Consider the following 14,649-nt stretch of genomic DNA (forward strand, 5'->3'; position numbering starts at 1 on the left):
ATTTGGACGTTGTTGAACCTTACACAGGAAATTTTGATAATTTTGACTATGCTTACTTGTCTTGTAGACTCCACTGTCTCTACTGTTGGTGCTGTTGTTGGTGCTGTAGTTTGTGCTGTTGGTGCTGCTGTTGTCTTTTTGATCATCTATTGGAGGTGGGAGGATCTTAAAGGGTAAGTCTGCAGTTACTGTTAGATAACTTGCTTATTTTCTGAATATCCAGCCATGGCCATTAAAACCAACTGGTGTTATGATTTGCTAATACGACTGAACTGAACGTCAGAAGTAGACCTATTTAAATAGACTTGGACTTGGTTTAGCCTAATTTCCAACTTGCTGTGTGCAGTTGCTTCCAGGCTTGGAGGGAAACCCGCGACAGTCCAACAAGCCAGGAAAGCCCTGAAGATCACCTGTATACCAGGAGTGCGCTAATTTTGGCTGAAACTGAGAGGCTCCATGCATAACCTATGTTCTAAGCTCTGCCATGTAGCTTTGCTATGCATAGTATCTAGAGTGTGTGTAAAAAGACCTATGACTGTTCGACTGCTACAACAGGCACAAGGGAAATTGGGTCAATGAGCCCACTAGAGGGTGCTAGCAGTCCAAAATTAATCAAATGCTTTTCTTTCTTTTCTTTCTTTTCTTTCTAACACAGCACTGAAACTTTCTGTTGTTTTCATTATTGTTATTTTAGCTCATGAGATGTGGCTCGGGCAGAGGAGAAAAGGGAAAGCAAAGAGTTTGTATAAGTAAGACGAAAGAGACCTTTTTAAGTAAGACTGGTGAAGTGAAGTCTAAAACTTGGTCAAATAAGGGTACTTCAAAGTACCCTTTGGAAAGTGGCCTCAAGGAAACACTTTTTTTTTTTTTGCTGCTCACTATCCTAGAAGCAGAAACTAGGAATTTTTACTGTATTCGAAGTCGTTTTATTTATAAAACCCAGATTATTATTATAGACTATAATCCGTTGAACTGAACCTCTTCCTAGCTGTTAAGCATGGTGGTGGCGGTGTCATGATCTGGGGCTGCTTTGCTTTCTATGCTTTTCTTTTTGCTTTATTGAAGGACCAATGAATTGTGGATTGCACTAGCAGTTTCTACAGGAGAACGTTAGGGTGTCTCTCTACGTAAGCTGAAGTTTAACGATGCACGTGAGAACTGTCTCTTTCGCCCACTTTTTGTTTATCGAATTTTAAAACCTGGCTAAATTAGCTAGAACGTCTTCTAGAGACTATAAATAGAATAATGATTCATTTAGATCACGTGTGCCATTAAGTAATTGTCCATCTGTTCACTACAGGAATTCCGGATCCGTAATGCCGGACCTGCACTGTTTGATTTCTAGACAAGTCAGACAGAGTTTCACAGTCTCAAGAGATTTTAAAGCATGGGAGCTCCTTCAGAAGCTTGTGCGAGAGATGAGTCCTGGTATGAGATAGTATACGGTATGGGATGGTCAGCGGTGTGACTCAACGAGTCATTTGGGCTGTAGCTGCTCTGATGCTATGAGGTTGTCCACTTGGTGGGAGTGTGTATACATTGAGCCTGAGCTGAGCCTTAAGCACAAACAGTGCCTCATTTTAGTAGCACTGCTCAGTAATTTTCCAGTAACGGAGTAACACTCCTAAATTGATAGAATTGTAAACTTGGTAAAAAAAAATGTTATAAAACCTTTTGTAACATTTGTATCAATAATGTAATACCTTATATTGTTGGGGATTCATTCTATTGTTCGCTTGATCATTCGTAATTGGGAATTTCTGAAACTATTGGCAATGTATTACATTGAATTTTATATTTTCAGATTGATCCTTTGTAATTGGAAATTTATTACATTATTAGAAATGTATTACATTATTGGGAATTCATTACTTTACATCTTCAGGTTCATTCAGGTTATAATAATTTATTATTGGGAATTTATTACATCATTATTAATGTATTACATTATTGGGAATTCATTACTTTACATCTTCAGGTTCATTCAGGTTATAATAATTTATTATTGGGAATTTATTACATCATTATTAATTATTATTAAAAATAATTATTAAAAATCGTTATTATTAAATATTATATTTTCAGATTGACCATTTGTAATTGGGAATTTCTTACATTGTTAGGAATTTATTAAATTTGATATTTTCAGGTTAATCATTTGTAATTGAGAATTTATTAAATTATTAGGAATTTCTTACATTATTGGGAAATCATTACATTATTAAATTGATTATATTTTCAGGTTGATCATTTAAAACTGGGGATTTATTACTAATGATCAAATGAAATGTGTAAAACAGTATTACATTACATTATTGAGAATGTATTACATTATTGGATTTTATGACATTTTTAGGTTGATTATTTTTAATATTTTATTTAATTGACTAAGTGCAAAATTCTCGTATTTCTCTGAGATTATTACGTTATTGGGAAATCTAAAATGAGTAGTGCTACAGAGCATTATAAAAGCACAGTGAATGTCTCCCCATGGCGACACTCTGTTTACTACTAAATATATGCAGCCCGAGCTGCCTGATGCAGCCTGAATGTGATTTTGACGGTGACGAATGTTGTGTATGTAGCGTCAGCTGTGTGATTGGGTTGTATGTGAAGGGTACGTATGCTTTTGCACTTTGTGGGGGTGGTGAGGAGATTATGGTAGCACTTTGTTGGAATGCGGCTGGGGTGCAATGCAGAGCCGGTTTCACCGAGCCACTTCAGGAGGCTTGAGGCCTGATTGATGATTCTCTGATTGTGGAAAAGCCATGCCTAAGCTGTCAGATCGCGGCCTGATGACTTTTTAATAACCACTAGAAACACAACTGAGCCAAGTGTACACATGGCTCTTAGTGGTGCATTCGTTATCTTTACTCCTGCCATCCAGAACTGGAGTGATTGTCAGACGGCAATACACAGCATGGTGAATTGGGCAGGGGTTGGTCGGCAGCATCTCAAGTTTACTTCGTTAGATTCCAGAGAAGAATTCCAACGTCGATGTGGCTGGGTGTGAACAAAAAGTAGATCAGCTTATCTTATAATTAGCGTAGCTTTTCCTGTTCTCCTGCAACCTGTGATGTGCTTTCTCTCTCATTTATTTATGGACCAGGAGTAAAGATTTAGATTGTATATTTAGAAGGAAAAACTGGTCCTTGACTGAGAATTTTTTGATACTACGTTTTACACTTTTGTACCATCTACTAATTTGCTTCTGCTTCTAACTGCAAAAAAATAAAATATCAGGTCTTCTCAACATGTTGGCATCTTTTCTCTTTATTACGATTCCTCTGGTTTTTGATCCAAGACTTTTTGATAAGACCAGGGTAATTAATCCCCTGCTGGAAAATCCAACTCGGCACCACCTCAACTGAAGGTCTGAGTTGCTCTTCTCAAGGCCGAGTTGGTGGAAAAGCTGGTCATCCAAGTAAAGACAAACTAAAAAGTCTACCAGCATGGCCAAGTTGACCAAGCAGGTCATACTGATGTAGTCAAGCTGGTCATATTGGTGGACCAATGTGTCTGGCTGATCAAGCTGGTCAGCAAACTTGGTCAGACTGGTTGACTGACTAGCTTGGTCAGGTTTTTAGACCAGGTGAAGAGCTAAGCGGGTCAACCGGCTCAACCACTTAGAGCTAGATTTAAGATTTAAGGCCCCTTCAACCAGTTAAAAAAACCCCACAATGCAGTAATTAGAATGTAATGTCTGGGAAGAATGTGGTGGGCCTGTTTATGGTCCTATGATGGTCCGGAGTGTGTCGTGTGGTCTGTAATATCCTGTACAGTCAATGGCATACACGACATGTTCTGTAATTATTGTAGTGCAGAATATTTCAGATGTGACGTGTAGTATAAATACACTGGTTTTAGAACAGCCACAAAATACAGTTTTCCCAACTGCTACAGTTGGGAAATATATGAGTGTGGCACAACAGATAAAACCACTAGCTGCCAGTAAGCTATTAGACCATGTGGGAGACCAGGGTTGGATTCCCAGTCTGGGTGACCGTATGCTGTGCTACACCAATAAGAGTCCCTGGGCAAGACTCCTAACACTACATTGGCCTGTCTCTGTAATACGAGTTACCTTGTAAATCGCTCTGGATGAGAGCGTCAGCTAAATGCCATAAATGTAAATGAGACGACAGATCTCCACCATTTATTTAAAAAATATTTCTGTCCACCATGAGAGACAAGTCACGCTACTTACTCTTACAGTTGTCGCTGTAACCAAGACTGGAGGGAAATATATGAGATGCTACCTTATCCACATTAATTTAATGCACAAAACATGTCCTGCCTGTTCAGGCTGTGTGTTACAACTGGATCCCTTTAGAACGACCACATGAATCTGGATAAAGCTGGGTTCGGTCTGAATCAACTTGATCACGTGAAGAAACCAGTATAGGCCAGTACAAGGAGCTCTAGTCGCTGAAGTTTCACTATGGCTAGAAACCACCAGAGAGGCAGAGTAAAAGAAAGATGTGGAAGAGGTGAAAGAGGGGTTATGAGACTTTCGTGAGATGAGATACAAGCAACTGTCATAGACCATGTTCTCGGCCACGGTTTGACGACAATGAGGGAAGCGGGACTTCGAGTTCAGCCCAACCTGAAAGCAGACTGGCTGTGTCCACCATAGAACAGGTCATTGCTTCTTCTGTTTTTCCAGCATACATGTAGTCCCATGTATTTATATTTTTTGTAACTACATGTTCTTTTGTAGAATCACAAGACTGCCACGTCGGAGGGGAGGACATCCATGTTGTACCCACACCAGGAGACCCTCCGTGTTGACATGGTCCATCAGGACAGTGCAGGCAGTCTTTGAAGGCCATGTTAAACAGTCTCCACCTTTCCACTATTGATCAAGTCCTAAAACGCAACAGAATCCAACTCAGCTGTTTGCTTGTTAGCTAAGGTAACGTTAGCTTTAGCAACTGAGACGGTGGTTGGTGTGGCACAACAGATAAAACCACTAGCTGCCAGTAAGCTATTAGACCATGTGGGAGACCAGGGTTGGATTCCCAGTCTGGGTGACCGTATGCTGTGCTACACCAATAAGTCCCTGGGCAAGACTCCTAACACTACATTGGCCCACCCCTGTAATACGAGTTACCTTGTAAATCGCTCTGGATGAGAGCGTCAGCTAAATGCCATAAATGTAAATGAGACGACAGATCTCCACCATTTATTTAAAAAATATTTCTGTCCACCATGAGAGACAAGTCACGCTACTTACTCTTACAGTTGTCGCTGTAACCAAGACTGGAGGGAAATATATGAGATGCTACCTTATCCACATTAATTCAATGCACAAAACATGTCCTGCCTGTTCAGGCTGTGTGTTACAACTGGATCCCTTTAGAACGACCACATGAATCTGGATAAAGCTGGGTTCGGTCTGACCAAAAGGAGAAGAGGAGAGGCCCGGACGTGATTGTGGCGACGAGCTATTGTTGCAGTCCCAGGTCAGCGTGGTGGCAACATTACGTCATTTCTGCCGTCATTCCACATTGGGGACATATAACACTCAACATCTCCTGATATTCCAGATGTGTGTGTGTGAGCAGCAGGATAGCAAGACGTCCTGTTTGAGTTCCTGTGTGGGACAATGTGAGTTTGTCCCACACAATGCCATCCAGGTCAGAGAGTGGTGTAAAATCAACCAAGAACACCATAGTTCCCTTTCCTCAACTCAAACGAGGAGTTCTTTTCCTTATGGCGTAGAAAGGCTTATGACCGGCAGCCCCTTACGCCAGGGAAAATCTCTTGCACGTAATGGAACTGGCCTGTGATGTCAGGGGTGTGGATGTCTGGACAGGGAGCCTGTGATGTAGATGAAGTCCTGTGGCCTGACCCAGCATGTGGGTTGGTTTACAGTTTAGAGAAATGGATGGATGGTTTTAAGAAATATGTCTTGGCAATTGAGCAAAGTTGTAAACCCAAAATACCATTGCAACGGAAAGCAATTTGACTCACTTGGCCTTGGACTTGTCTTGAGTTCAAAGGATCCATCAGCTGCTTTCCAGTCATCACATATGTCAGGAAACCCTCAACTGATCTGGAAAACAGAATCAGGCGGGCTTTGCTTAGATGAAGTGGAAACCTGCAGCCATTTGTGCTGTAGGTGAATGGGGTCCATGTTTAACCTATCCTGGTCCCATCCATATGTAGGCCAATGTGGAACCCAAGGACAAAACTTAAACACAGTATGTAGGGAAAAGGGACAATGGGAGAATGTGAACTAGGCCCCATCATTCCAGAGTGGTGGTTTTCATGTAGCTTATAATTTGGACTAAATGTGTTTGGGATAGTGTCTACATGCTGCACTGGTCTAGACTGATTCACCAACCACAATGACATCAGTTTTATATTTTCTCCCTTTCTACCAATTTCAAAAGACGTGTAGTGTGGCTGGGTGAGAAGTCTGCTGATCACAGTTTCAGAAAGTTAGAAAGTGCAGGGTGCAGAGTGTGTGTGTGGGGTGGAGGTGTGATGAGAGGCTGTTGGGAGAGCTTTGTGACGGACTGTACTGATACACTGGACTGCTGGCTGTTCAGCAGCCTGATGGCCCGGGGTAGAAGCTCAGTTCTGGTTCTGGTCTTTATGCTTCTGTACCTCCTGCCGCTGGGCAGCTGTGAGAACAGGCAATGGCTTGGGTGGGTGGAGTCCATAATAATAATCATCCTGGACATCCTCAGACAGCGGCTGGCATGTAAATCCAGAAGGAGCTGTACCCTGGTGATGTGCTGGGCTGTGCACACCACCTCCTGCAGAGCTTGGACCAATCAGTGATTTTTTGTATTTTTACTTTTTTTTTTTTATTTAATAACATTTAAGTTAAACTAAGTTAAATTTAACTTATTATTTAAGTTTAAAGTTTTTTTTGTCCCTGTTGTCATCACAGATATATAAGATAATTATAAAAAAAGCCCTCAAGCCCTTTCCTGTTGTCATTGTTTAAGCTCAGAGCAGCTGTTTCCAGTTATTTACATGTGTTAGGAGACTGGTGGTAAAGATACAGTTGCTCCACAAAACTGGTGAACTGTTCACTTCTATCAATTTCTATCCAATCAGATTTGGAAGTCTCTGAAAACTCCACCACTAACTACTAACTCTATTGAACGGGTGGAACTGATTAGCAAAATTTATCAACAATAAACACTGTTAGTTTGTCCGCTAGGCAGATGTGTTTGACTACACTTCAGTAGACCAGCAGGAAAATCCAGGCCACTAAATGCAGTAAAGCTCCGCTGGCGCGTGAGTGTGCTAAATGTCTAAATAGTTTTACAGATTATACTGGAAGCAGTTTACATTTCCATCAGATTACAGAACCAAAGCTCAGCTCTGACTGAGTTTCACATGAGCCGTTTGAACTGAGCCCTTCACAGATTCAGATTCACCAACAGCAGTGTCGAGGTTAGCTGTCTGATTAGAAACAGCATCAATGAATTAAACCATTTAGGAAAGGAGCAGTGTTTAAAAATGTAGTGAGTAAAAAGTAAAAAGTATTAGGTGACAGAAATACTCAATAAATCACAGATACTTCAAAATCCATAAAGTAAAAGTACAGTAGAAGTACAGTAGAAGTACTTACTTTGTTACTTTCCACCTGGAACTTTCCAGGAGTGATGAAAATGATGGGAAATGATGGCCTAATATCACTGAAGCTATTAGCATGTGGTGTGGTGTAGCTCCCTGCAGAGTAGGTCAGGCCAAAAGAAACAAATGCATGGTCTAGCATCTGACAAGCTCACTAAGACTGTCTGCTCACATTTTACAATGAGAGGCTGAGCTTTACTAATGAGTCATTGCTTAGCTTTTTCCTGGTGTATGTGAACATGAAGGGTTGTGCGTAGGACGATGTAGGAAATGACTCCTCTAAAGGGGTTTTGTTTATCTTACAGTGTCTGGAAGACTACAGACCATCAAACCTCTATGCAATCCCATGTTGATTAGGAGCTAGGACATACTCACCATACAAGTTAGGATGCTCTAGTGTATTCACTGCATTTAATGGATGGCAGTTTTGTAGATATATCTAGATAGATATAGCACTTATTTTGAAATATGAAAAAATTCTATACAGAAAATTATGTTAATAAGTGCTATAGACAGACAGATAGATAGATAGATAGATAGATAGATAGTAGCTTAGTTAGGACATTTCACTCCAGTTCTCTTGAGTCTCTGCCACGGACATCTTCATACTAGACTACGTACGTGTGCTGTGTCATTGATGGAGACAGACAGTTAGATAGATAGATAGATAGACAGACAGATGGATGATAGATGGATAGACAGATAGATAGACAGATAGATAGATAGATAGATAGATAGATAGATAGATAGATAGATGGATAAATAGATAGATAGATAGATAGATAGATATATGGATGATAGATGGATAAATAGATAGATAGATCGATAGATAGATAGATAGATAGATAGATGGATAAATAGATAGATATATGGATGATAGATGGATAAATAGATAGATAGATAGATAGATGAATGATAGATAGATATATGGATGATAGATGGATAAATAGATAGATAGATAGATAGATAGATAGATAGATAGATAGATAGATAGATGAATGATAGATAGATATATGGATGATAGATGGATAAATAGATAGATAGATAGATAGATAGATAGATGGATAAATAGATAGATAGATAGATAGATGGATGATAGATGATAAATAGATAGATAGATAGATAGATAGATGAATGATAGATAGATATATGGATGATAGATGGATAAATAGATAGATAGATAGATAGATAGATAGATAGATAGATAGATATATGGATGATAGATGATAGATAGATAGATAGATATATGGATGATAGATGATAGATAGATAGATAGATAGATAGATAGATAGATATATGGATGATAGATGGATAAATAGATAGATAGATAGATAGATAGATAGATAGATAGATGAATGATAGATAGATATATGGATGATAGATGGATAGACAGATAGATAGATAGATAGATAGATAGATAGATAGATAGATGGATAAATAGATAGATAGATGAATGATAGATAGATATATGGATGATAGATGGATAAATAAATGTGTTGGTTTCACATGATGGTTATCTATACTTTACTGCAGTCATTAGAGATTTAATGTATTTTTGGGTGAAAATGTAAAGTAGAAGTAAAAAGTCAGCAGATAAAGTCATTATTTATCTGCTGACTTTTTACTTCTACTTTACATTTTCACCCAAAAATACATTAAATCTCACCAAAATAACCTTCTGCATCCTGTGAGGGTGTGTGTCCCATTTACTGCACAGTCATTGGTTTGTTCTGTAAGAGGGCTGGTGTACTGTTTGGCTCTTATACAGCTAGCTCCTAGCTCCAGTGCTGTGGAAAAAGGACAGCCATGGCAAAGTTCATCTGGTGTTCTTTACTCTTCGGATTTGTGTGGAATCTCAACAGTGAGTAATAGACTTCCTCTAATGTAAACTTTTCCATTGGTTCCTTCAAATTAAATTATCATTAAAATCCAGGCTGTACGGGTGTAGAGATGCCGCTTAATGTGTATTACTGTGACTTTGTTGGTGGTGTGTTATTGTAGTGGGTGGTGTCAACAACACTGGAGCTTCAACCCAAGATAATAAACTGGGTAAGTAGATTTCATTATATTGGTGTGTGTTGGTGTGTGTGGCAGCAGGTGAACCGTCAGTTCTTGAAGGTGATGTGTTAAAAGCAGGAGAAATGAGACAGTACTTTTGGGATGAGTTGGGGAGTTGGGGATGAGGTGGGGTGGTGATATCCTGACCTCACTAACGCTCTAATGCAATCAAATCCGAGTTTAGAGAGTTTTCTGAGGCCTTCAGAAAGAAGGTTGTAGATGCAGATGAATCTGAGAAGGGATTTAAAAACACCTGAAGTGTAACAACTGTCACTCAAAATGTCAGCAAAGAATCTCCAGAAAGGTCTAACCACAGCTGAAGTCAAAGCACAGCATCTACCATCACTAAGAGACCACGCACATTTGATTTTCATGGGAGGTGTGCAAGGAGAAAACCTTTGCTGTCAGGAAAAAATCTAAGCAAGGACATCTAAAAAAATGTGCTTTAGACGACTGAATCCAAAGTTTAATTATTTGGATGCAGTAATAGAGGATGTGTTTGGCGTAAACCAGACACAGCATTTGAACAGAAGTACCCATATCAGCTGTGAAGAATGGAGGTGGAGGTGTCGTGGTCTGGGGCTGCAGCAGGGGCTGGAGAGCTTCCCAGCATGGAATCCACTAGGAATTCTTTATTTTATCTGAGGGAGCTTGAGAAAATGTGAGACCACCTGTCTGAAAACTGAAGTTGAAAGACTTCTGCATGGAGAAGTGGGGGGGGGGGGGGGGCAGTAAACAAAAAAAAAGAATTCTACTTTAATGCAAAATATATTTGGTGTGTATTCAGAGAGGTCAGTGTGTACATGGAGTGTTTCATAAAGGTGTCAGATACACTACATATTATCAGAACACTTTTTTGCTGGGGTTTTTTTTTCAGGTTGTCCCACGGTCATCTGCAAGAATGGCACCGTCACCCTGGAGCTGAATAAGAGCATGGTGGAGGAGCGCAGGGGCTGTGAGCACAGGCTGTACAATGAGGTGAGCACCTGAGCTCCACTCTGCACTACACCTGTTTAGTGAGGAAGGTGGAGGATGAGGGGTGTTGGGGGTTATTGGGATTATCTGGTCAGTAAACAGGATGGAGTTTATTCTCTACTGCTCTTGATTTGCAGACGGGGCATTTTCTGGGTGAAGCTGATCAGTCAGGACTGATGAACCTCTCATGCCAGTCTCACAATTACACCAGACAAGTTACCTGGAAGATCCTCTGTGACGACAAGACGGTAAGAAGTGTGTGTGTGTGTGTGTGTGTGTGAGTGCTGGGTGTTTGGTCTCTGTTATTGGACTGTTTATTGGTCTGTAGAAGCTGATTACAGTCAGTGCTGGTTCTGGTCTGGTCCGCTCTGCAGTAGCCTGAGTGTGAAAGCGGCCTAAAGTGTTTTCCAGTCTAAACCAGTGATGGACGTTAGTGTGTGTGTGTGTGTGTGTGTGTGTGTCTCTGTTTCAGATGGATAAGGAGGTCTGTCTGGTTTTGTTTGTGTACTGCCCTGACAACAGTGACCAGTGTAAGTAGAGTTTATTTAATAACAAAGTAATAATCATATAAAAAATGAAATAAACATGAAAAGTATTATTATTATTATTGTTATTAATAATAATAATAAAATACAATCACAGTTAAATTAAATTAGTTAATTAATTTAAATAAATAAAAAATTAATGAGGGTGTGCAGTAAAATGCTAAAATGATGCAAAGTTCTGAATTATAAGTGAATAATGTAAATAGATTTTTTTTTTCTGTAGATTTAGTGCCAGTTCCACCTTAAAAGAGGCTGTTTCAGAGTGTGTTTTGAATGAGACACAAGGCAGGGCATCCAATCATTTACATATGTCAGTAACAAAACCAGCAACTAAAATGCCACAAATCATGGTTAAAATAAATAATGTTACAAAATGTGAAATCTGTTTTTTAAAAAGTCACTAATTATAATAAATAAATGAATAAAGTGTTTTGTGTATAGTGCTGTTCAGTTCACCTTCACTCACAGTTAGCAACATTAGCATTAATGACTGAACTGCTCCTTTAGCTAGCTTAGCAGTTACTAAGACAATATTATTATTATTATTATTATTATAATTATTATTATTATTATTATTATTATTAACATCAGCTGAAACTATTTTCTCCTCTTTCCTAAGAGTTGCTGATGATTTTCTTATGCTTGTATCTGGTTTTATTCTTGCGTGGTTCTGTAGGTAAAGTCTGGAAGATCGCCTTTTCTGTGACTGTGCTCTTGATCGTGCTTAGTGTTGTTGCACTGATTACGCTACAAGTGCAGAGATGTGAGTATAAAATGTGGGACTGTGTTGTTTTCAGTGTTAATAAACATCAAGCAAACATCAGCACTGCCATTAAGTCTTAGCCGTTCAGAGTTTTTACGGTCGCTTTGCTGTAATATTTTTAATTGGATAATCCAAGATCCCAAGAGCATCTGCTAAATGCCTTACATGCAAATGTAAAATTACATATTCATTAGACCTACATTCTGTGTCTATATAATTATGGCAAATTGTAAATAGTTATGCCTTTCTAATCCCAAACTGAGACAAATTAGAGCACAAACACTGATGTGGCACCAATCGTCCAGTTGCTACAGCTGTGCATGAATTATCTGGTTGCGATCAGGTCATTTGCAGAACACCCAAATCAACAGGCAGGTAGAGATTATAGACAGTGACAAGCAAAAGCTTGTCAAGCTCTTATCAAGATATCTATTACTGTGAAAAGCTAAGCAAGTATAAAATGATATGATCTCCAAAATAAAGTTAAAGATTTTAACACAGCCGGGGGGCTGTGAGGGCCAGAGCACAACCCTTAGCTTATGCCTCTTGACAACTGTGTATTAACTTGCAAAACTCCCAGATAACAAAAGACACAACTGTAGGGGGAGCCCACCAGCCTTTTTTAGATGCTCGTGGAGTTTCATGGTAAGGCTGCATCTTCTGATGATTCTGAGTCTGAACAGTCTTCCTGAAGGTCTTCTGCAGTCAAACAGGGATTTTGACTCTGACGTTTACCCTACCAGCAGCTCTCTCAGACAGTTTTCCTGGTCTTCCAGACCTCAGTTCATTCCTGTAAACTGACATTTCTCAATCACAACTATCTTAAAAACACTGCTACCCACTCATAGCATTCTCCAGCTGTGCGGACATAATTTTTTATTTGTTGGGACATGGTTTGAGGGGTCAGAGTTTTTATAAAGCTAATTTGTTTTTTGACTGTGGACAAGCTAATTAAGGTCATAGACCTTGTTTAAAGCCTGAATCTGAAAGCACAGATCTCTTGGGGTGCCCAAACTTTTGAATAGTGCTTGTACATCACAAAAAGAATACGCTAAACTTGCTTAACATGCTGTAAAGAATGTTTATCCTTAATTTTTAAATATGTTTTATACTTTCAATTCACAGTAACAGACATTTTGACCAAGGGTGCCCACATTTTTGCATATATTCAGTTCAATTCAATTGAATTAAATTCAGTAAAATTTCTTATTTCTATAGTGCTTCTGACAGCGAATGTCGTCACAAAGCAGCCTCACAGAGATTTGGGTTCGAGCCTCTTTTGAGGAAGCCAGGCGGCGGCAGCGGCAAGGGAAAACTCCCTCAGATCGAGAGGAAGAAACCAAGACCAAGACCCTCTCCCTGTCTCTCTCTCTCTTTCTCTTTATCTCTCTATATACTATACTCAGTTTATATTCCACAGGTAGTATCATTCATAGCTGTTATTCATATTCATATACGGCTGTATCCTGTAACCATTGTGTACCATTAATAAATCCGTCTGTGTGACTTTAAACCAACTTGATGTTTAGCCTCCTGGTTTGCAGTGTTTATTATTTACACAAAATACCAAATGAAGTGTACAGTGCAGGGAGGTAGTAATTATTATAATAATAAATGATCATCAGTAAATAGTCCTGTATTGGGAAAGGGAGGACAGGGGAAGGGTACTCAACAGTCTTAACAGCCTCAATCTTGGTTGAGAGTCCGAATGTCTTGTGGGAAGAAACTCCTTCACATCCTCTCAGGGTTTTGCCTTTAAAGAACAGAAGCACTTCCCTGACCGTTTGGTCCTTTACGGTCCCTGAGGTTCTTTGTGATCTTCCTGCCCTTGGTCCATTTCAAGAAAATGCTCCAGCTTATAATTACTTATATGTTAAATGTTGAAGTTCATGACAGAACAATAAGAAAAAGACTGAACAAGCAAGACTTGGAAGGGATGCCAGGAAGGAGAAGGCCTCTTCTTTCTAAGAAGGAACATGGCAGCTCGGCCAACTTACATCTGAACAAACCACAAGACATCTGGACAGGGGAGACCAAAGTGGAGATGTCTGACCACTTTTGGCTAAAAACAGAACACAGCAAATCAGAGCAAAGCACAATGGTGGAGGGGTGATGATTTGGACTTCTTTTGCAGCCATAGGACCTGCCGGGTCGAGTTATTGAGTCGACCATGAACTCTGAACTGAACTATGACAAGGTATTCCAGAGCCAAATGTGAGGTCATCTATCCAAGCTAAAGATTGGCTGAAATTGGGCCATGCAACAGGACAATGATCCCAAGCACATCAGCAAATCTATAACAGAATAGCAGAAAAAGAAAAGATTTAGGGTCTTGCAATGGCCAAGTCATAATTGAAAGGCTGTGGTGGGACCTTAGAAGATCTGTGCATAATCGGATGCCCACAAACCCCAAAGAACCAAGATGGCATTGCTATCCTAAAGCTCACCTGGCACGTAGACGCTGGGGTTTTCGCTCATGCCCGGCAGAGGCTGGTAGTCGTGCGGTCGGCGGATCTTCAGACTCTGTCCCTGGAAGATGATGCCATCAAACGCCATGGCCTGCGTCGTCTCATCCACCGAACGGAACTGAAGGAACACCAGAACTACAACTCAGCCTCCCAAAAACCTTCAGTCTCCGACCTCAACACTTCAAAAAAGAACTTTTAACAGAGTTTAACATTCAATTAAAAGCTGCATCTCAGCCACTTT

The 14,649-nt window shown here is 39.8% G+C and overlaps 1 long non-coding RNA gene across 1 annotated transcript; it reads left to right on the top strand.

The window, feature by feature from the left end:
• Positions 1-9,390: 9,390 nt before the first annotated feature.
• LOC140555736 (uncharacterized) lies at positions 9,391-10,572 on the top strand. The gene is made up of 3 exons (XR_011979684.1): positions 9,391-9,460; positions 9,601-9,648; positions 10,535-10,572. It is a non-coding gene; the product is annotated as an uncharacterized lncRNA (long non-coding RNA).
• Positions 10,573-14,649: the final 4,077 nt, after the last annotated feature.

Source organism: Salminus brasiliensis, chromosome 5 (genome assembly GCF_030463535.1).
Source record: "Salminus brasiliensis chromosome 5, fSalBra1.hap2, whole genome shotgun sequence".
Lineage (NCBI taxonomy): Eukaryota > Metazoa > Chordata > Actinopteri > Characiformes > Bryconidae > Salminus > Salminus brasiliensis.